The sequence below is a fragment of the Leopardus geoffroyi genome, chromosome B4 (genome assembly GCF_018350155.1).
Source record: "Leopardus geoffroyi isolate Oge1 chromosome B4, O.geoffroyi_Oge1_pat1.0, whole genome shotgun sequence".
In the NCBI taxonomy this organism is placed as follows: Eukaryota; Metazoa; Chordata; class Mammalia; order Carnivora; family Felidae; genus Leopardus; species Leopardus geoffroyi.
Window position 1 is genome coordinate 93,230,998 of NC_059341.1, and position 22,255 is coordinate 93,253,252.

At 46.4% G+C, this 22,255-nt stretch overlaps 1 long non-coding RNA gene across 1 annotated transcript in view; it reads left to right on the forward strand.

The window, feature by feature from the left end:
* Positions 1–21,461, forward strand: part of LOC123590876 — a 56,320-nt gene extending 34,859 nt beyond the window's left edge. The window contains exon 3 of the long non-coding RNA XR_006709011.1: positions 21,166–21,461. This is a non-coding gene — a long non-coding RNA (uncharacterized LOC123590876). The remainder of the gene's footprint in view (positions 1–21,165) is intronic.
* The last annotated feature ends 794 nt before the right edge of the window (positions 21,462–22,255 follow it).

Sequence of the window (22,255 nt, forward strand, 5' to 3'; positions counted from 1 at the left end):
GGCTCAGGTCATGATCTCGCGGTCCGTGAGTTCGAGCCCCACGTTGGGCTCTGTGCTGACAGCTCAGAGCCTGCAGCCTGCTTCACATTCTGTGTCTCCCTCTCTCTCTCTACCTCTCCCCCGTTCGTGCTCCGTCTCTCTCTGTCTCAAAAAAAAAAAAAAAAAAAAAGAATAAAAACGTTAAAAAAGATTAAGAATTAGAATGCATATAGATGAATAATTCAAAATGTTGGATGTGGGAGCCTTGTGTATGTTTAAAGTCAAAGGTAGAAACTATAAAGACCAACACTGGTAGAGCTTACTATCTATACAAAAGTAAAATCCTTCAGTAAGTAAAAAATATTGTAAGCAGAACTAAAAGGTAACAACAAGCCAGATAAAAGTATTTGTAATTTAAGTGGAAAAGGTGGTGTTATGACTGACAGGAGAGTTCTCACTCATGGCATCGAGGAAGAGGTGCGTTCCAGATGGTTGGTCTGGAGGCTGGTGTCACGAGACAGTGCTGTACCCAGAACTGCCCTCTCTTTCCTATTGCCCAGACCCATTGTTTTTGTTTTTGTTTTTGTTTTTGTTTTTGTTTTTGTTTTTGTTTTTTTTGTTTCGTTTTGTTTTCACCGAGTGTCAAAGAACTAATAATCCATGCCAAAGAGGGGAAGAAAAGAAGACGCCAATTCCCTTTCCCAGAAAATACTTTAGTGAAGCCTCTGGAAACTTTGTCCCCACCTCTGTAATATGACCCAGATGAGCAATTCTAACTCAGAAGAAAGGGTGGGACCTTCACCAGAAACCTTTCCTGTTTTCCTCTTCTCGTTACCCAAGTGACTCTTTCATATGTCTGGGAGAGTGGGATGGATGAGGGAGAAGGGTAACTAGAGCCCCAGAATCCTCAAATTCCCAACGTTCATTGGCAAAAGATCCCTAAGCAAATCTTGCCCACTATCTCACGAAGAGGTCTTAAGAGCGGTCGGTCAGATTTTAGCCTGGGAGCTTCCCAAGAACATATTTTCCTCCATTCCATGTGCTATTAGAGTTGTTACCCACCTCTCCTGGGCAGAATAGAAGTCATAAGCAAAATGCTTCTTGTATTAACATTAGCATCCTCCAGCAGATGGCAAGTGCTTTCAGCCTCAAAGGAGGACAATGGCCTCAGGCAGAAATACAGCCAGATGCTACCTTTTTCAGTGAAACGTCTGGAATCCTTAGACATACTCCAAATTCCTCTGCTGCGACCTTAATAATTTCCCCCTTTCTTCTCTTAAATCCTTCTCTCCCTGCGCGCCCCAACCCACATGGATTCTGGATCCTAGTTTCTGTTCAGCTAACACATTTCTCTGGTCTGCAGTTTTCTGGTTAAATATTTACACACACATTTTGTGTGGTTAATTCTCTCCTTTTGTGAACTTTAGCCAGTCTACCTGGTTGGTATTTCTGTTAACCTGTAAGAATCTTGAAGGCAGAGAGTGGTTTTTTTCTCTGTCACCTTTAGTGTCTAGGACAGTGCCTAGCATTTAGTAGGTCAATAAATAATAAATGAACTCGTTGCTAAAAGTTTCCTCACTATGAGGCTGAACAGTGCTTTGGTTAGAGCTGGACCATGACATTGGTGGACCAGCAATTTATTTTTTTATTTTTTTATTTTTTAAACGTTTATTTATTTTTGAAAGAGAGAGAGAGAGAAAGAGAGACAGAGCTCGAGAGGGGAAGGGCCAGAGAGAGAGGGAGACACAGCATCTGAAGCAGGCTCCAGGCTCCGAGCTGTCAGCACAGAGCCCGACGCGGGGCTCGAACTCACGAACTGCGCGATCACGACCTGAGCTGAAGTTGGACGCTCAACCAACTGAGCCACCCAGACGCCCCGTGCAATTTCTGATTATTGAGGGCTGGGCACCCTCTTCTTTTTTTTTTAATTTTATTTTTTAAATTTACATCCAAATTAGTTAGCATATAGTGCAACAATGATTTCAGGAGTAGATTCCTTAGTGCCCCTTACCCAGTTAGCCCATCCCCCCATTTTTCTCCAGTAACCCTCTGTTTGTTCTCCATATTTAAAAGTCTCTTATGTTTTGTCCCCCTCCCTGTTTTTATATTATTTTTCTTTCCCTTCCCTTATGTTCATCGGTTTTGTCTCTTAAAGTCCTCGTGTGAGTGAAGTCATATGATTTTTGTCTTTCTCTGACTAATTTCACTTAGCATAATACCGTCTAGTTCCATCCACGTAGTCACAAATGGCAAGATTTCATTCTTTTTGATTGCCGAGCAATACTCCATTATGTATATATATACCACATCTTCTTTATCCATTCATCCGTCAATGGACAATTGGGCTCTTTCCATACTTTGGCTATTGTCAATAGTGTTGCTATAAACATGGGGGGCATGTGTCCCTTCGAAACAGCACACCTGCATCCCTTAGATAAATACCTCGTAGTGCAATTGCTGGGTTGGGTGCCCTCTTCTAAGGTCTTCCCTTGGGCCCTTCTGACAGCCAGGATACATTGGAAACACCTATAATGAGAAAACTCACTTCCGTGATTACTGCACCATAGCTCTGGGTCTTAGAAGATGCCCCTCAGAATGCCACAGGTGCCCTTAAATGCAAGACAACCATGGGTTACAGGGTGAGGGTCGAAGGTCCTTGGAGTCATTGGAGCCCCACTCATATGTAGCAGAAGAGATCTGTCAAAGTGAGAGTAATCAGGTGTGATAACTTTGCCTCTCCGTGCCTCGGTTTCCTCATCCATGAAGTAGGAATGATGATCTTTCATTATAGAGTTGCTATGAGCATTAGATGAGATAGTAGGGGAAAAACACCCGGTGCCTGCTACAGTGAGCTCTGTAGAATTGTTAGCTACCGCTGGTAGCATGTGACTCGCCAGTGTGCCTTGTAGTGTCTCCAGGGGTGTGCAGCCACAGGCGATTACCAGAAGCAACGCATCTTACCAATAGCGGATCCTAAACACATGCCCCAAATCCCCCAAAATACGGTTTAATAGGTCTTTGCTTGTTGAATTGAATCTCCTTTCAACCGTGCGCAAAGTGAGACACGCTTTTGACTTCCCTCTCTGTCTTTGGCTAAGACCCTCTGCCACACCCCAGCTCGACACTGCATCCTACTGACGTCTCAGATGACATCCTATGTGGTCAGGGCTCAGAGACCATTATTTCAGGCCTCCATTCTGCATGGATGAGGCGGGGTTCCTACAGGCTCGTGTGGGAGGAGGCCAAGGGCTTCCGGACCTGAACACCTCTCACCATCTCCATCACCACCATGCCCTCCCTCTGGACCACTGCAGTCCCTGCCAAACAGCCACTCCACTTCTATCTTTGCCTCCCACAATGCATTTTTCCCACAGCACTAACTCAGCTCCCAATGCTACTGTGCTTAGAACTCTCTAGCGGCTCGCGGGTGCAGTTAGAATGGAATCCAATCTTTATCTGGATTTTACAAAGCCCTGTGTGACTCAGTCCCCAGCTAAGTGTCTGAGCCATGACACCCCCACGTGCTTTGCAGGCTTTCCATTCCATCGCCTCAAATGCAGACGCGTGTGCCTGCCTCCAGGAGCTGCCCTTTCTCCCCAAGGTTCCTTCTGCCTGGCATGCATCTTCACACAGATGGCTCCATTCTTACATGTCCATGCTCAGAAGCCATCCCTGGAGTGTTATTTAAGCACCCCCACCTTTCCCTACTCCTTTCGAGCCTCTTCTAATGTTTTATATTCTTCACAGCGGTTCCTGCTATTCCGTGTGATTTCTTTGTGGTTTCTTGTCTTTCTCCTCCCCCCGGAGGGAAAATTTCATACTAGGGGCTCATCTGTCCCCATACCCAATACTACATTTCCAGTGCCTGGGACATAGGAGGCATTCAGTAAATATTTGTGGAATGGATGAATTCCTCAGAGGATAGCATCTATTTAACAAACCTTTCTTTTGCGATCGTCGACAGCACAACTTTGATGGCTTGTTGTGCTACAAGACCTCCTCCTTAGCCGGAGAGAAAGAGGGGTGTGAATGTGTCAGAAAAGCCGATCTTTGTCACAGCTAGAAGTTGATGTGTCTGTTCATTGTCTTATGGCATCCGCCGGAAGAAAAGATGTTTAATAGGGCAGGATGCTGTGTCTCCGACAAGAATGCAAGTTCTATTTCAGAGACGCCTGAGGTACGATGATGCCTGGTTACTTTTCAAGGGTGTCATGTTTTCTCTTGGCTCGGGCTTATACCCACAAACCTGGATAGAATCCTACACAGGACAGCCTGATAGTTGGCAAAACTCCCCAACTCGTAAGCCAGCTGACTGCCACACGTTGAAAGGAGACTTTTAAAAAAATTTTTTTAAATTTCACACATAAATGCAAATAACCTAAAATTCCATAATTCCACACCATCTCGAATTAAGGGATCTGCTTGGTAGAGTGAGAAAAATACGGAACACGGACCCAAAAAGCTGGGATTTGAATCTCAGTTTCACCCCCAAACAAGCAAGGTGACACAGGAAAACTGACTCTCATTCTCTAATGCCTCAGTGTGGTGACTAAGGAAATACACCATTCAGATGTCTTGCTTCAGGGACATAATTGACAGATGCCCTGTTTCCAGCCCACTCCCCAGTCACTGGATCTACCCCCAGCCAGGGGGTCTCTTCCCAGCCTGTGACCTAGCACAGTAACGCATCAAGGCAGCCCCATTCGGGACACATCTGTGACTCCTCCAGTGGGCACCCTCCTTGGCTTGAGGACCCTCCTAAGCCTGGCTGTGCTCTTCATGTATGTGTGCTACAGGCCTAGACTCTTCCTACTTGACCCCCTTTCTTTTCTCTCTCTGCTTCACAGGAGCCAGGTCTGAAGGCTCTGCCTGCCTGCTCCTGTTTTTTCCCTTAATAAATCACTTGCGTGTCTCGCCTGGTTTGGCCTCTGCTACTTGGTGGATTCACCAACACGCTTAGTTTTCTTGTTTGTAAAACATGGTCCGCCGTTTAGGCAGGAGTTACCAAACCCTTTGATTTGCTCTCACTTGCGTGGAATGGATGGAATTGGTCCCCAAATCACCATAAAACTGTATTGCTAGGATCAGCAAAGGCGATGTGCAAATTTGCTGAGTGTGGCATCTGGCAGATAGCTGGCACTTAATAAGGGATGGATGAATCTGGATAAACGTCTTCTACTTTCAGGCAAGTTCCTATGAGGAAAACCTCTGCCTGGCATGGCCATGTTACTTCGAAAACAGAATGTGTGTGTGTGTGCGTGTGTGTGTGTGTGTGTGTGTAGGGCGCCAGTAAGTCAGAGGAACAGTATCTTTTCTTTTCAAATTATTTGATATCAGGGGCTCCTGGGTGGCTCAGTCGGCTAAGCGGCCGACTTCGGCTCAGGTCATGATCTCGCGGTCCGTGGGTTTGAGCCCCGCGTCGGGCTCTGTGCTGACCGCTCAGAGCCTGGAGCCTGTTTCAGATTCTGTGTCTCCCTCTCTCTCTGACCCTCCCTGTTCATGCTCTGTCTCTGTCTCAAAAATAAATAAATGTTAAAAAAAATTAAAAAAAATTATTTGATATCAGAGTGGGCAAAAAAAAGGACTCTTTTATATTTATTTTACGGCTTAGCATTTTTTATTTAAAAATTACCTCTTTGTATCCTTCTCAACACCGAGGGCCTCCACAGATCTTAATTGGTTCCTGTACCTTCTCTGCCTGGGACAGGCCCCTTGAATACAATGCTCAGCTGTAATGCAGCCTCTGCTGGGAAGACTGCCTAGCTCCTGGTGCTTTCTTACTTGGGTACTTTTGATCATGTTGGCAGACAAGGGGGCGAATTAAAAAATTCCACCATGCTTCGAGTCATGATTGGAAGGCTTCTAAGAGAGCCCTAGCGCTGCTCTCTGAGCAGAGACCCTGCTCTTTTTGCATTTATTTTCCCTATTTTCATGCAGTGCTTCCCCAGGCACAGAAGTCCTAGGGGGTAAGGGAGATAGGGCCTCCTCAGAAAACGGCTCCAAGTAGCCCCGGCTCTGATCATTGGTGGGACAGCAGCAGGGCTGACCATGGTCATGGGGATTATCTGGATCTTGACCTTTGCGTCTCTGAACATTGCCTGGGCGCACCCTTCCCCAAGGGAATATTCCTTGTTTGTCCATATCTAAGAGGGTGTCGCCAACATCTTCTGATTCATTCCTTAGGCAATAGATGTAATTTGTCTCCGAGTGACTGAAATTCTCAGCGACAAGGACAACAATATTTCCTCCAGCAGGTCTCCCAAGACAAGTTAAATGCTCTCTGTATTTTCAGGCATTTTTGAGACTTTTAATTGACTTTTCATGGAATTAGAAGTACTTGTGTTAAGAATACTCACTTAAAAAGAGACAGGAGAGTCATAAGCAAGAGAGAAAAAGGGACCACAAAGAGGTAGAGATTTTGCATGGCAGTTTGGGAAAAGTAAAGGAATTGTAGGGGAAATAATTCTTTTTTTTTTTTTTTTTCAATATATGAAATTTATTGTCAAATTGGTTTCCATACAACACCCAGTGCTCATCTAAGGGAAATAATTCTAAGTCTTACAGCCGAGGGTTCTTGGTTGACAGTGGAAAAGACACTATTTCTGCAGAGACTGAAAAGACCCCATAAGTGGGGGCAAATGGGGGAGAGAGCCAACTTCCATGGAAAACTTTTGTCTTGTTTTGTTTTTCTTCTAAGAGTGAGGCTTTCCTTTTGTTTTATGAAGATCCTAATGCTGACATGGCGGCTATTGAGACATTAAAGAAGCGGTGAGAAAGCAAGAGGACCAGGGGACGTTTAGAGAAGGAAGTTGGAGGTTGCCTTTTTTTTTTTTTTTTTTTTTTTCAACGTTTATTTATTTTTGGGACAGAGAGAGACAGAGCATGAACGGGGGAGGGGCAGAGAGAGAGGGAGACCCAGAATCGGAAACAGGCTCCAGGCTCTGAGCCATCAGCCCAGAGCCCGACGCGGGGCTCGAACTCACGGACCGCGAGATCGTGACCTGGCTGAAGTCGGACGCTTAACCGACTGCGCCACCCAGGCGCCCCGGAGGTTGCTTTTTTGTGCACTCATTTCTGCACTGGCTGACGAAGCAGGCCCTGTCTCCAGTCCAACCCCGCTTCGGGCTCAGAAGCTAGAAGTGGCCCAGCAAGACTCTGAGTGGGAAGGGACAATCTGCGGTTAGGAAATCTAGAAAGCACTGCGCATGGGGATTGGGAACCGGACAGGGTGAACTGTTACTCAACGTGCAGTCGATTATGACCGCTTTCCATTACAAATGAGCATAGGGAGCAAAAGAGAGAGAGAGAGAGAGAGAGAGAGAGGCAAACCAAGAAACAGACTCTCAGCTACAGAGCACAAACTGAGGGTTACCAGAGGGGAGGTGGGTCGGGGGGTGCGGCGAAATAGGTGTTGGGGATTAAGGAGGGCACTTGTGGTGAGCACGGGGTGATGTATGGAAGGGCTGAATCACTAAATTGTACGCCTTACACTATGCATGCTTACTTACTGGAATCTAAATAAAAAGTTAAAAAAAAAAGAATGCTTTGAATGACATAAACACATTTACTAGCATACCACGGAATCTGTAGTAGGGGTTTGGTAGCATTGTGGAAAAATCAGGGCTTTAGAGCCAAACAGACCTGAATCCCAGCTGTCCTTGTTACCGAGAATGACCCGTCATTTGGGGACAAATTCCAGTGTCCGGTGAGAGTCAGTCAGAAAGTTATGGGCCCCCTTCAAGACCACGGGCAAATAAGGGCTCACCCTGGAGGCTGTACCGACCTTAGACAAATGTGGTTACTATAACCGTGTTGACCTCAGTTTCTTTAGCTGGGAAATGGAGATAAATGAGGTAACTTATGCATAGCAACTAGTATCAAAATCAGAACTCATTCATGCATTCAACAAACGTTTTTCAATACCGGTTATGCGCCGAGAGATACATCAATAAGCAAAACGCACAAAATCTGTGCCTTTATCGACCTACAATCCAGTGGAGGTAAATAAACAGTAAATAACATAAGACAATTAAGGGAACGCATCTGACGACGAACATGAGAGAGGACAGGGAATGAGAGCTGGGGTTCTTAAACACTTGTAAACAGCCTGGTCAGGGAAGGCGTCCCGGAGAAGATGACACTTGAGAAGGGATGGAAGGGAAGAGTGGTGAGCTGTGCAGGCGTGTAATGGAAGAGTATTCCAGGCAGGGGAAGAGCAAACGCTAAGACTCTGAGGTGTCCTGCATATCTGAGCGAGCCCAGTAGAGCTGCATTGGCATGAGTGGCTGGAGTGCGCAAACGATGATGTGGGACAAGGCAGTTGCACAGACTGGTCAGGCTTTTGCTGGTCACTCTCGAGACTTTTTTTTTTTTTTTTTTGAGTCCTTCTTGTCACAGGATTGCTCTGATTGCCGCATGGAGGGCAGACCAAAGCAGGGTAAGAATAGAAGCCAGGGGGCCAGTTAGGACGTGGTTGCAAGAATCCGGGAAGGAGACAAGAGTCATTTGGGCCAGGGTGGTGGCAGTGAGGGTGAGCCTTGAAATCCCACAGTATTATTCATGGAGGGGGTATGAGTTGTGATAAAAAGAGAGGAGGGTGCCTGGGTGGCTCAGCTGGTGAGGGGTCCGACTTCGGCTCAGGTCACCATCTTGTGGTTCGAGAGTTCGAGCCCTGCCTTGGTCTCTGTGCTGACAGCTCAGAGCCTGCTTCGGATTCTGTGTCTCCCTCTCTCTCTGCCCCTCCCCCGCTCACACGCTGTGTCTCTCTCACACATAAACATTAAAAAACTTTTCTTAAAAAATAAAAAGAGAGGAGTCAAGGATGACGCAAACAATTTGGGCCTAAGCAATGAAAAGCATGAGGGTGCCCTTTGCTGAGATGGGGCGTGGAGCAGGACGGTGGAGGCAAGGGGCATGAGAGTTTAATTCTGTAACTGAGTCTGAGATGCCTACTCAATGGACGTGTGAGTGGAATTGTTGACAAGGCGGTCAGATATATGAAATATATACGGTTCGCATACAGTTCCAGAGAGAGAGCCAGGCTTGAGGTGGAGTATATTTGAGAGCCATTACCATGTGGATTTTGTAGGCAGTGAGGAAAGAGAATAAAGTAAAGAGGTCCCCGAGCCCAGAAGACTGCCAAGGAGTTGTCAGTGCCATAAAAGGGAAACCAGGAGAGTGAGAGAGGGGGTGTCTTGGGGGTCTGGTGAGGAAACATTTCACGGATGAGGCGTGTCAGGGAGGCCAAGTAAAATGAAGAGAGCCCGGACTTAGCAAAGAGCGGGTCCTGGATGATCCTGACGGGAGTAGTTCCAGGGGAAAGAAAGGGAGTAAATCCCAAATGGAGTGCGTTCAGGAGAGAATGGCCAGGGAGGGGTGGGGGACAGCAAACACTGATGATCCTTTCAAAGACTTTTGCTCAAAAGTGGCGATCCTTTTTTAAAAAAAATTTTTTTTTCAACGTTTATTTATTTTTGGGACAGAGAGAGACAGAGCATGAACGGGGGAGGGGCAGAGAGAGAGGGAGACACAGAATGGGAAACAGGCTCCAGGCTCTGAGCCATCAGCCCAGAGCCCGACGCGGGGCTCGAACTCACGGACCGCGAGATCGTGACCTGGCTGAAGTCGGACGCTTAACCGACTGCGCCACCCAGGCGCCCCAAAAGTAGCGATCCTTGAAGGGTGGTGCGCAGAGAAGCAGCTCCAGCATGGCGTGGGACCTTGTTAGGAATTCACTTTCTTGGGCCCCATCCTTCTAGGTCAGAGATTCCAACGGTGGGACTACCGTGAGGGTTTCCCGGGGACGGAACTACCAAGGACAAAACCACGACTGCTCTAGGAGTCACCACCTCTCCTGAAGATTTCCCATAATCTTTAGACCAGGTGGTCCTTCCCATAAAGCTTCTAATTCAGCAAGCCAGGAGCGTGAGAAGATGCATTTGTAACAAGTGTCCCGAATGTGTTTTTTTTTTTAAATTAATTAATTAATTTATTTTCAAGAGGAAGCAGGGAGGGACAAAAAGAGAGGAAGAGAAAGAATCCCAAGCAGACTCCGCACTGTCAGCACAGAGCCCGATGAGGGGCTCGAACCCACGAACTGTGAGATCATGACCTGAGCCAAAATCAAGACTCAGACACTCAACTGACTGAGCCACCCAGGCGCCCCCCCAAATGGGTCTTGAATGAGGAAACCTTGGGGAGCTCTGTTCATTGGACCCACAAGTGTGAAGGACCTAGCCTGAACTTGTGACCTGACACAGAGGCCAATAAGCACTCAGAATCTGGAGTCCTTTGATCTAGACTAATTTAGGTGTGGAGCTGCTTTCTTACAGTGGTTTCCTGTTTCAGTGCTACGATAAAACATCTGATGTGAGACAATATAACAACCTGGGTAAGTCTGGGGCATGGAGCTCAGGAAGAATTCAATTCGAATATATTTATCAGCACTGTAATGTAGGCCATCCCCAAATGCAAAACCTAGGCTTGAAAATGGCCCTGTGTACAAACAGTTGAGGTCGTGTCTGTCCCATCCCCTGCCCTCATCTGGGAGTTGCTGATGCCCTGGAAATTGCAGGAGTAAAGGAAGGAGACGGGTGATAAAATGCCAGAGCAGCTGAGGACAATTGTCTTGGGGGGACGGGGTGGGGGGGGGGTAGTTAGCCCCTTGGTCATAGCCTCATGTGCTACTCTGCTGAAGGGGTTCTCTTGCTGGTACTCTTCTAGAAACATCATTCCTACACCTATTTAAGGGGCTAGCCACATTCTCACTATCATGTAAATTAATTAGGTTCGATATGGATTTCTTATGCTTCAGTTGAGGTCAGCAGCAACATGGATGGGGAAGGGGCAGAAGGAAGGAGGAAGGCCATTTTTTACTGAGACTGTCTGGATAGGCCAGGCCAGGTGAGGGGATATGCCTTGAGGCCCCAGAGCAGCGAGAAGATAGAGGGCCCTGGGGAATTGCAGAGGTGAAGCAGAACATGTGAAGAGAATAAACATGAATGTCACATTTCCTAAATTTATGCTGAGAATTTGTTCCCTGTATGGGGCTGGCAGTGGGCGTGTGGGAGAGACTAGGACTAGGAAGTCTGGGACAAGATGAGGAGACTTTCATTCCAGTAGAGAATTAATAAATAATCAATCCATTACAGACTGTGCTCATGTTATGAAGGGAACGACCAGATTGTGTGACAGAGTGTAGGGGATGGGGCACAGCCACTTTCGGTAATGTGGTTAGGGGAAGCCATTGGAGTGATATTTGAGCTACAACTTGAAGGACAAAAAGGATCCAAGTGAATGGTTAGGGATTTGGCCTTTCTGCTTGCGAGAACAGCATGTGCAAAGGCCCTGTGGAATAAGGAAGCCTTGTTCCTCTGAAGAAGTATAAAGGAAAGCCAGTGCGTCTGGAGCAGTGAACGCCAGGGGAAGGCTCTTACAAGCTGTGGCTAGCAGGCTAAGGTAGGGGCTAGATGACACAGAACTTTGTAGGCAAGCTTCAGGATTTTTCTCTTTTTCCTAAGAGCCATAGGAAGTTATTGGGGATTGTGACTCAGTAACATTTGGGTTTCAGAAAGTTTGCTCTATGGCATGGAGAATAAGCCAGAGAGGGCACGAGTGAAAGTAGGGAGATGGTTAGGAGGCTATTGGTGTGTTTAAGTGATAGCTTGGCCTAGGGGTTAGCAGTAGAGACGGGGGAAAGGGGAGAGGTTCGAAGTATTGGGGCAGCACCATCCACAGACTTGATGATGGACCCAATACGGAGAATGACGGCCAAGGAAGTGCCAAGGATAACTCCTGGGTGTCTGGACTGGATAGCTGGAGAGACTGTGGCTGCACGCCTCTGTTTACTTTTAATCTCTCCCCTCAGATGTGTTCTGTCTCATTTGTTTTTATTGTCTGACGAGTTTTGCTTCAGTAGTCCGAGAGGTCCTACACCCATAATTCAGCAGTCCGGCTGAATGATGCCACGCTGTGACTGGGGTAATAAGGAGGAGGGGTTGAGGCAAGGACAGGTCAGACGTCACACATCATACGTCAGCTTCCATCAGCTTCTTCAAAACAGCTTTATTAAGATACACTTTATCTAACATAAAATTCACCCATTTAAATTGTACAGTTGAATGGTGTTTAGTATATTCACGGATAGGTACAACCATCAACACAGTCAATTTTAGAACATTTCCGTTGTCCCCCCCAAAGCAATCCGATATCCTCTGGCAACCACCTTCCATCCCCCGGACCCCGTCCTCGGCCCTAGGCAACTGTCAATTTAATTTCTATCTCATAGATATTCTCCTCTGGACATTTCCAAGGAACGGAATCATATGGTCACACGTGGTCCTTTGCGGCTGGCTTCCTTCACTTAGCATAATGCCTTCAAGATTCATCCATATGGTAGCATATATTAGTCCTTCATTTCTTTTTATAGCCTGGTAACATTCCATTGTCTGGATATACCATATTTTGTTTATCCATTAATCCGTTGATGGGTATTTGGGTTGTTTCCACCTTCTGGCTATTTTAAGTAACGCTGCTATAAACATCCACGTACAAGCCTTTGTGCGGACACATCTCTCAGCATTTTTATAATCTGCCTGAACTCTCTGATCACATCCAGGAGAGAATTAGCAGCAGGGTGTCGGACGGGGTGAGGGAGCCCCACATTTGCCTGGGGGAGGAGAGAGATTGCAGTTTTATGCCCATGAGCCACAGCCTCTTGTTTGTTTTGCTACAAAGAGTTTCTTTGTTTTACTCCCACTACCTCTGTGCCCACTCACCATTTTCTCCCAGCTGATAAGAAAAAGGAGGAAGAGAGGGCAATTCAAGAACCTGCATTTTTTAGCCATTTCTAACAATGAGTCTAAACTTGCCTCTGTCCACTACCCTTCCCTCATTCCCATGGATGCCCTCGTGCTGTATAAATGTTCCTGTCGCTCCTGGAAGCTTACAGGTATTTCGGATACTATGACTGTGCTCACCCTCCCTCTCCGTTTCCTCCTCCCCTCGAGGAGACTTGACCACCTGCCAGGCGCACAGCAGAGCACCTTAATTCCTTCAGCACATGTTCAAGGGGGGCTCCTGTGTGTTCAGCTCGGGGCATAACTCTGGCCAGAGCTGGAGGACCGCAGCTGCCTCTTGGCTTTCTAGGGCGTTGGGAGGGGGTGCAGCTTTGGACTTCGGATTTCACCCCAAGTGCAGCGGAAATGCAGCAGCATTCTCATCAGACTTTTACTGCATCTTCTGCCTGAACCACCTCCTGCAGGGCTGGGGCCTTGAACCACGTGACCTCCCAGGGTGCTCGGAGGGGTGGCCCCTTGCGGAAAAACTGGCCTGGGGCCTCCAGAAGTTAGGACCCTACGGCTTGCTGTTCCCGGTGCTCTAGCTACCGGTTCTCGTCCCTGCCGGCCTTCTGCGTTTCTGGAACTCCCACGCAGACTGCCGTGCTGGGGCCGGTTTGTACCAGCTCCTGAGAGCCCACTGCGCTGTCTCTTCCCAGTTCTGGGACCAGTTGTGTCATGTGGTAGCCTGAAATCGGCCGTGATAAGGGCTTGTGCTACTGAAATTGGCACGTGCTGTGAATCAGGGCTTTTGTTTTCCTCCCGGAGAGCCGGTTGTTAAATACTTACCAACATTTAACCGCACAGAGGTCCTTGCTGCTTTCGCGTGGGGGGGAAAGGGCCATCTCCCTAGTTTGGATGGGCACCTTGGAATCTTAAGTTCATAAAAGCTGGGAGGAAGGTCAAGAGTGTGAGACAAGAAGGACGAAAACAAATTAAAAAAAATCCTCCCCACGGAGTTCCTTCCTCCTTTTCTTCCTTCCTTTCTTTTTCCCTCCTGCCCCCTCTTTCCCTCTCCCTCCCTTCTTGACTTAGATGCTTTATTGGTTAGTGATAGATAAATAAATAAATATGGGCTCCATTTGCCCATAACCAGCTGGACTGTTAAATGCAGGACAGACTCCTCTCCTCTCTCCTGCTCTCTCCTTCTCTCTCCTTCCTTCCTTCACTGCTTCGTTCCTTCCCACCATGTGCCCGGTCCCGTGAACTCTGGGATACAAAGCTGTGTAAATTGAAACACTGATCACATCGCTTCTTACAGTTGTCATCTCATGCACCCACGTCTTTGCTCACGAATCTCTACCTTCTTCACTACCAGACTAGTGATAACTGGGTCTCTGAGATGCTCGTCAGATCCTCACTCTTTGCTCCTTTTCCTGAGCCACACAAGCAGCCTGACGCAGGCCATCCCGTGAGTCACTGTAATACTGTCTCGTGTGAATTAAAAAGCTACTTTTCTTTGCTTTTCTTTCATCGTATTGTCATCTCGTGGGCAGGGCCTGTTTTATTCACCCTTGTCGCCTCAACTGCGGCCAGCATGCTGTAGGGAACGCATCTTGCTGAACTGGACATTCAAGGCCCTTAAGAAAGGGAGAAGAGGGGTGCGTGGGTGGCTCAGTCAGTTAAGCATCCGACTTCGGCTCAGGTCATGATCTCGCGGTCCGTGAGTTCGAGCCCCGCGTCGGGCTCTGTGCTGACAGCTCAGAGCCTGGAGCCTGTTTCGGATTCTGTGTCTCTCTCTCTCTCTGACCCTCCCCCGTTCATGCTCTGCCTCTCCCTGTCTCAAAAATAAATAAACGTTAAAAAAAAAAAAAAAAAAGAAAGGGAGAAGAGAAATTGCATCTATAGAGCATCTAGAGTGTGCCGGCCATTGGGGTAGGCACTTTGTGTTTTATTAAGCTTAACTCTTAGCAAAGCGTAAAGCACCCTGGTTGGCTCTTCCTGAACATGAGAGCTATGGAAGCCGAGAGAAGGCACACGTAAACCAGACATGCTCAGAGAAAGCTTCCCTAAGGAGGCAATGCTCTCCTCCTGAGTGAGCCAACCCACAAAGGACAGGAGAGAGCGGAGAGCAGACGGATGATGAGTATTAAAGCTCAGAAATGTGCTCAGAAGTGAGCCTTGAGAGCTGGAAGTGGCTGCAAGAAGCTGGAACAGAGTGTGGAGAGTGCGTGCATGGCGTGTGAAGCCCGTGCCAGCACGTCCGGAGACTGGGATGGGGCCAGGTGGGGGTCTCGTACTCAGCAGAGTCTGGGCTCTATGCAGATTAACTGCCTGACTCTGCGTCACAATCCAAAGGCGATGCTCTCAACCTTCTGAGTGGGAAACTCACAGAACACAGCTAGTATGGCGTCGTCTGCCAACACGTTTCATAATTCTAAGACCCACCGTGTTTGTTTTTTTTTTTTTTTTTCAACGTTTATTTATTTTTGGGACAGAGAGAGACAGAGCATGAACGGGGGAGGGGCAGAGAGAGAGGGAGACACAGAATCGGAAACAGGCTCCAGGCTCTGAGCCATCAGCCCAGAGCCCGACGCGGGGCTCGAACTCACGGACCGCGAGATCGTAACCTGGCTGAAGTCGGACGCTTAACCGACTGCGCCACCCAGGCGCCCCCCCCACCGTGGTTTTTACCTCCGTGCTCCGAGTCTGAGAACAGAGTGCATCTTGCGGTTGTCGGTGCAGGCCCACAATCGCTGCACCTGGACTGAAAGTGAGGTCAGGGAGGGCTTGCCTTTGCTGGGGCGGATTATTGAGGGCATCACTGACCCCAAACCTGTACCTTCTCTGCCTCAGCATTTGGGGGCTACCTTGGCAGTATAAATTCAGACTGCAAAGCCGCATGAGGAGTTTGGAGTTCCAATTCTAACCGGGGCGATTTTCTTGCTGCCCCGTCGGCAATGTCTCCCCCTCCTTTCCTAAACGAGATGTCTCATTTATGCTTGCACTGGAGATATAACTGGTCTCCCAGCTTTATGGAGGGGCTTCCTCTTGACCTCCATGGAGGGGGCATTTTTCTTTTTCTTTAAAAAAAAAAAATTTTTTTTTTTTAATGCGTATTTATTTTTGAGAGAGAGGGGGACAGAGCGTGAGCGGGGGAGGGGCAGAGAGAGGGAGACTCAGAGCTGAGCTGTCAACACAGAGCCTGCCTTGGGGCTTGAACTCATAAACAGCGAGATCATGACCTGAGCTGAAGTCAGAGGCCCAACCGACTGAGCCACTCAGGTGCTCCGGGGGCATTTTTCTTTCTTAATGGCGCCTGTATGTTTTATAATCAAAAACATCCTAGATTGAATGGAATAGAGCACTTGGCTCGTCAGTGGATGCTCTCCTTAACACCCATGCTTTTCTGAAAGGAAAGTAAATGCTAAGGTGCTGTTAACTGTATACTACCCTATCCTTCTTTACCTGTGGTAAAACAGGGCTCAGTCTGGATAAAGGGTTTAACATGGGGTTTTGTGGGAAATATGAGGGTGCAGAAATCAGCAAAGGTGCCACTAGAGGTCAAGGTTGTTGACGCTGTTGATCTCAGGCAGGAGTACCTACGCAGGTGGTTGCCTGGAAGCTGCTGGAATTCTTAGAAATCCTAGAGGAGCGTCAACAGTCTCAGTCTGCTGCGGCAAAGCAGATGATTCTGGAGAACTCTCTGGAAGCCCCTGGGAATCTCCTCTCTGCCTCCACATCAGCCTACAGCCGCTTCTGGAGAATAGGAACGGCTGTGCTTCACTTCCACTTTCCAAATGTCTGCAAGTTCCTCTCGTGGGCAAGCTCTAAGCTGGGCCGTGTAGAGAAGGGAATTTGTGAAACGTGGTAACCAGACTTAGAGGGGTGGCAACGCTGAGGTGACAACAGAGCGTCCGGCACACGGGGTAACCTATGCCTTGTCCTGAGAACAATCTGTCACTGTAATCTGAAAAGAAGAAAAAAGGCTGTTGGGGAGGGGGAACGTGTGCCTTTCACAGGTCCCACCAGCCTATTTCCGTGTTTAGGTTTTCCACCACCATTGTTGGTTAATGAGGACGCATGTGATTTAATGTTACAGAATCACGAAATTTATCTGCTTATGGGCCATGAAAACAAAATTCTGAGGCTCTCCAACAAGTAAGGCATCTCACCTTCGGGCTTAGTTCCTGTCTGGCATGGGAAGTGGTGTGCAAGGAGGTAGGGGGAAAGGTCAGTGAGGGCTGCTGAGTATTAGGACCTGAAAAGGCCCTGAACGATCAATAGATAAATAGCAACAGGGTTGGGGGCACCTCCTTCCAACCAGAGTTTCTCGAGCACCCTCTCTGCAGACAGGTCTATGTTAGCCTCTTGAAGGGTACAAGAAAGAAATATGTCGTATGACCTTGCCCTTCTAAGGGTTTATAGTTGAGTTGAGCGGGTACAGGAAGCAATCCTGCCTCTGTGTCTTGCCTCTTTCTCGAGGAGCACCCTTCTGGTGATCTGGCCAGGAATATCGGAGGGAGGCTGGCACATCAGGGGGGGGGAGCCAGCCAGGAGGGTCTCCATAGCCGGAGCCCAGGGAAAGCCAGTAAGTTTCTCCGGCCCCAGAAAGGAAAGTCTGTGATAGAGGTTGATGCAATTGTCACAGCCACGCCCCCAAACCTTAGTCAGATTTCACATGCTACAAAAGAAGGAGGGAGCATATGACTGACTGGAAACCTTCCTTAACAAGACACTTGCTATGACCCACTGCAAAAGTAGAGTCCTGCCTGCCGTGGTTAGGCATCGATATATTTAGCATTGTCCTAGGACTGCAGAGGTAATCTGTACCCTGAGCCCCACTATTATTTCTATTTGGTATTTATTTTTGTTTTTGCCTGATTGGGTTGCTTTTGAAAATCACATTTGGTTTGGAGATTCGTGAGCAAAGAGAACAGAGAAAGAAGCTGTGCTATTTTTCTATCTCCTTACCTGTTTTCCTGAGCACTTGCAGAAATAAATAACCAGAGGCTCCATACCAGGAGTCTGCAAGCTACATCCTGTGAGGGAAATCTTGCCTGCCACCTGCTTTTATAAATAAAGTTTTATTGGAACAAGCCAGGCTTATCCATTTACATACTATTTCCACACTGAGTTGAGTAGTCATGAAAGAGATCTACATGGCCCACAAAGCCTAAAATATTTACTGTATGGCCTTGGATAGAAAAAAAAAATTGTCATTCCTTGATCCTTAGGAATGTAATTTCTTAATACAGTAACTCAATTGCAGTTAAACAATCTTCCCTTTTAAAGGTTACCTTCTTAACCCCTCACTCTTTTTCTCGTGAAATTCATCTTTTGACATTGATTTTGATCAGACTTGGGTCCTAATCACAAGTCTACATAGGACATCAGACCACAGCTGAACAGAATTAAAAAACAAAAATTTATTTACAGAATCCACAGAATTCCTTCCCCTAGTTCGCTTCCCCCAATATGTGCTAATGACTGAACGTTAAACATGTTGAGTTTTTTTTTAATTTTTTTTTCAACGTTTATTTATTTTTTTTGGGACAGAGAGAGACAGAGCATGAATGGGGGAGGGGCAGAGAGAGAGGGAGACACAGAATCAGAAACAGGCTCCAGGCTCTGAGCCATCAGCCGAGAGCCTGACGCGGGGCTCGAACTCACGGACCGCGAGATCGTGACCTGGCTGAAGTCGGACGCTTAACCGACTGCACCACCCAGGCGCCCCAAACATGTTGAGTTTTTAACAAGAACCCGCAAGGAGGAGAATCAGAGTAATTGTAAACCAAAATCATACTAGCGCTATCACTTGTAAATCTCAAATGCATAACCTCGTCAAAGTGGAGAGAATTCATTTCACGGTAGGGAACACGGCTCCAAGTTGCAATTAAGCTAATTGATCATTTCAACTGTTTAGTCTACTCTGCTTGATGAAAACAATAATGGGAGAGATTACCTAGCAGATATGTAAATTAATCATAAATGTCTCCTGGCTTCCCATTTTCTAAGGGCATAGTGTGCCTTTCTGGTTGGGTACCACACAGTAGGTGATTTGAGCCTGCCATCAGATTGTGCAGCTCTCTTCCAAGAGCACACGAGAGTATAGAATGCTTTTTCTGCTTGAAAGTCAGACTAGTGCTGTCTCATAGACACTGGCACTAAAGGGTATTGTTTGTGAACGTGGCAGGTGGACATGTTCCCCGGGTGTTCTAGCCCCCGCTAGACCTCTGACCTCATTGCCCACCGCTCGCTCCGGTCACACTGCTCTTGATGGCGGTCCTCATGAGCATGACAGTGTGCCCATGCCTTTGCACTTGGAGTTCTCGCGCTCCTTACTCTCTTCTTAAATATCTGCCTGGCTCCCTAATGCCTCAAGTATCTGCTCAAATGTCCCCTTAATAGAGACACTTTTCCTGACCATCCGTCATAATAGATCATCCTGCCTTCTCTCTATCACTCTATTCTCCTTAATTGCTTTTTCTTTCCTAGCATTTATTGCCATGTAGCATTTATGTGTTTGCTTTGTACTGTTTCCTCCCTTGAGAGCAGACACTTTGACACTTGGATTTATTCACTGATAGATTACTAACCTCTAGAACTTACACTTGGCACATAGTAGATACTCAGTAAAGGTTTTTGAATGAATGAACAGGTGTTTGTGTGTGTAGTGAAGCTTGCTTTTTATTCAGAGGGGGAGAACAATAGGGAGCATCTGGTCTTATGCTTACTAAGTCTTCCAAATGGAGATGTGTCAATCTCCATTCCATCAACAGCCGTGCAATGAAGCTATTAACAACACACATTCGGTTCAAAGATAGACCTGAGTTCAAGTCTTCACCCTGCTTCTTCAACTCTCCATTTCTTCATCTGTAAAATGGATGTAATAGTATTAGTCATTTAGAACTGTGGGCTGAATTATTTGTTAGGATTAAAGGGAGACGATAAATGTAAAGCGCTTACTTGACAGATAATATGTATTTTAAAACTCTACCTTCATCATTTCACACATATTTCAATAATGCACATGCTTCAGTCCAAGGGGACTATCACCAGATTCCTGAATCTGGATCAATATTGTATAACTAAGTACTGATATGGAATCTTCACTATGGGTTACAAAGAAACGATTACAGGGATTAAATGGTAAGTCACAAGTAATATTATGAGGCTAGGAGCAAACTGGGAATCAGTGCAGTGGAGGGGGTCATGTGTTTGGTATTTCTGCTCTACCGAGAATTTTTAAAATATATTTAGCCAAATTAATCAGCCTTTTCCCTTATGACTTTCAATTTTTGATTCATACTTGAAAAGGCTTTTCCCACTCCAAGAGCGTAAGTACATTAATATATTATTTTCTCATAAAATTTTTATGATTACTTTTTGCATTTAAATCTTCGATCCCTCTAGAATTTATTTTGATAGATGAAGGGGTTTTTTTTCTTCCCAAAATAGCTATCAATGTATCCTTAATTAAATAGTCCAGTACTGCAGTTTTCATAATTTGGGGTATAACAATGCCTTTCAATATCTAGTAGAGTTAACTTTTTTTTTCAGCTGGGAACAAGCCTTTGGTGGCTTCATTACTACCATGTTGCTTTTACAGAAAAAATGTTATCATTACACTATCAAATCCTTCTGCCTATGAACAAGAACTATTTCTTTTTATTTGGCTACTTTTGTGCCTTTAAGAGAAGTTGTAAAAATATAATTTTTTAAAATTATAGCCAGCGTTTTGTGGTTGCAAACTAGAGAATCTAATTGCAGCTAACTTAATCAAATCATATATTTGATTAAGTTCATGTAGTCAATAGGAAGACCAGAGAATCGGGCTGGAAAATGAGGTAAGACCACGAAAAAATTACACGACTGTTAAAGGTATCACGGCTGGAATGAATGAACTTAAAAACATTTTCTTTTGTCTTCGTATCATTCTTTTCGGCAATGTCCTAAGAGAACGTGATTGGCTAAACTTGGGATACATGCCTTCCCCTAGGAGGCCTGAGGCGGTGAAAAGAAGGAGCAGGTAGATCAGATCTCAGGGCCCCTTTGAGAGGGCAGAGTGCCTGGGTTAACCATGTCGCCAAGACTGAACACGATTTTAGGGAGAAAACTTTCACAGAAGAAACAGGATTTGTAGAAAATGGAAATTGCCCACTCTCAGGAGAGAATAGACATGTGTTGAGATGCTGCGTCAGGCTGATGAAATATAATTTTGTTTAAAAAAAAAAAACCATTTAATTCTAATTGTTTTCCTTTGAAGGTATTTGAATCCCCGAGGAGATTGAGATTGTTAGGAACATTCAGTGATGTGCCCAGTTTTACCCAGGTATAAAATGGTCGCTGTGGGATTAGAAACCAGCCGTGCTTTATTCAAACCTTACCCTATTTGTCTTTCTTGCAGGGACAGGTAACCACCAAAGGCTCTACGGTGGAAATAAGAACGCAGTGAACAAACAGTGAGCAGGAAGGAGGTTTGGCGGCAGGCAGTGAGATCCATCCAGCTAACAAACTACAGCTCAGGGTTGGTCTCCAATTCTACAATATGTGGGTACCAAGTATTGATTCACTAATATATCCATTTACTAAACAAATGCATGCTGATTCTTGCTATGCGACGCCATTATATTGGAAGGATAGGTCTAGACATTTGCTCATTTTTCGATTTGCTCGACCAGTATTATTAAACAGCTACTATGTACCACATACTGCTTTCGGTTTGGTATGGAAAGCATATGGAAAGTTGCGCGGTAATCCTGGAAATGTACCCTATCTGCTCTTTGGATGGCGCTGTAAACTGAATTCTCTCAAATGCTCAAAATGCATAGGCTGAAGCTCTAAGCCCTAATGTGATGGTATTTGGAAATGAGGCTTTGGGGAGATAATCCGGTTTAGATTAGGTCAAGAAGGTGAGGTCTTCAGGATGGGATTAGAGTCCTTAAAAGAAGCTGCAGTAGAGAACTTGCTCTCTCTCTCTCTCTCTCTCTCTCTGCCATTAGTGAATCTATGGAGAAGGGAGCTGTCTGCAAATCAGGGAGGGAGTTCTCAACAGACACTGACCATGCTGATACTTTGATCTTGAATTTCCAGTCATCGTAACAGAGGGAAAAGAAATTTCTGTCATTTAAGCCACCCAGTCCATGGTATTTTGTTATATAGCATCCTGAGCTGACGAATGTAGGTGTTGGTCTAGTTTTTTGCTTGAAGAAGGCATGTCTCTAAAATCAGACATTTTGCTCATTGATGATTAGCCTGAATATTTAAAACTTTGATGGTGGAAATCTCAAGAGAAGAGAAGGTGCGTTAAGAAACTGCCGCTCTCGGGGCGCCTGGGTGGCGCAGTCAGTTAAGCGTCCGACTTCAGCCAGGTCACGATCTCGCGGTCCGTGAGTTCGAGCCCCGTGTCAGGCTCTGGGCTGATGGCTCAGAGCCTGGAGGCTGTTTCCGATTCTGTGTCTCCCTCTCTCTCTGCCCCTCCCCCGTTCATGCTCTGT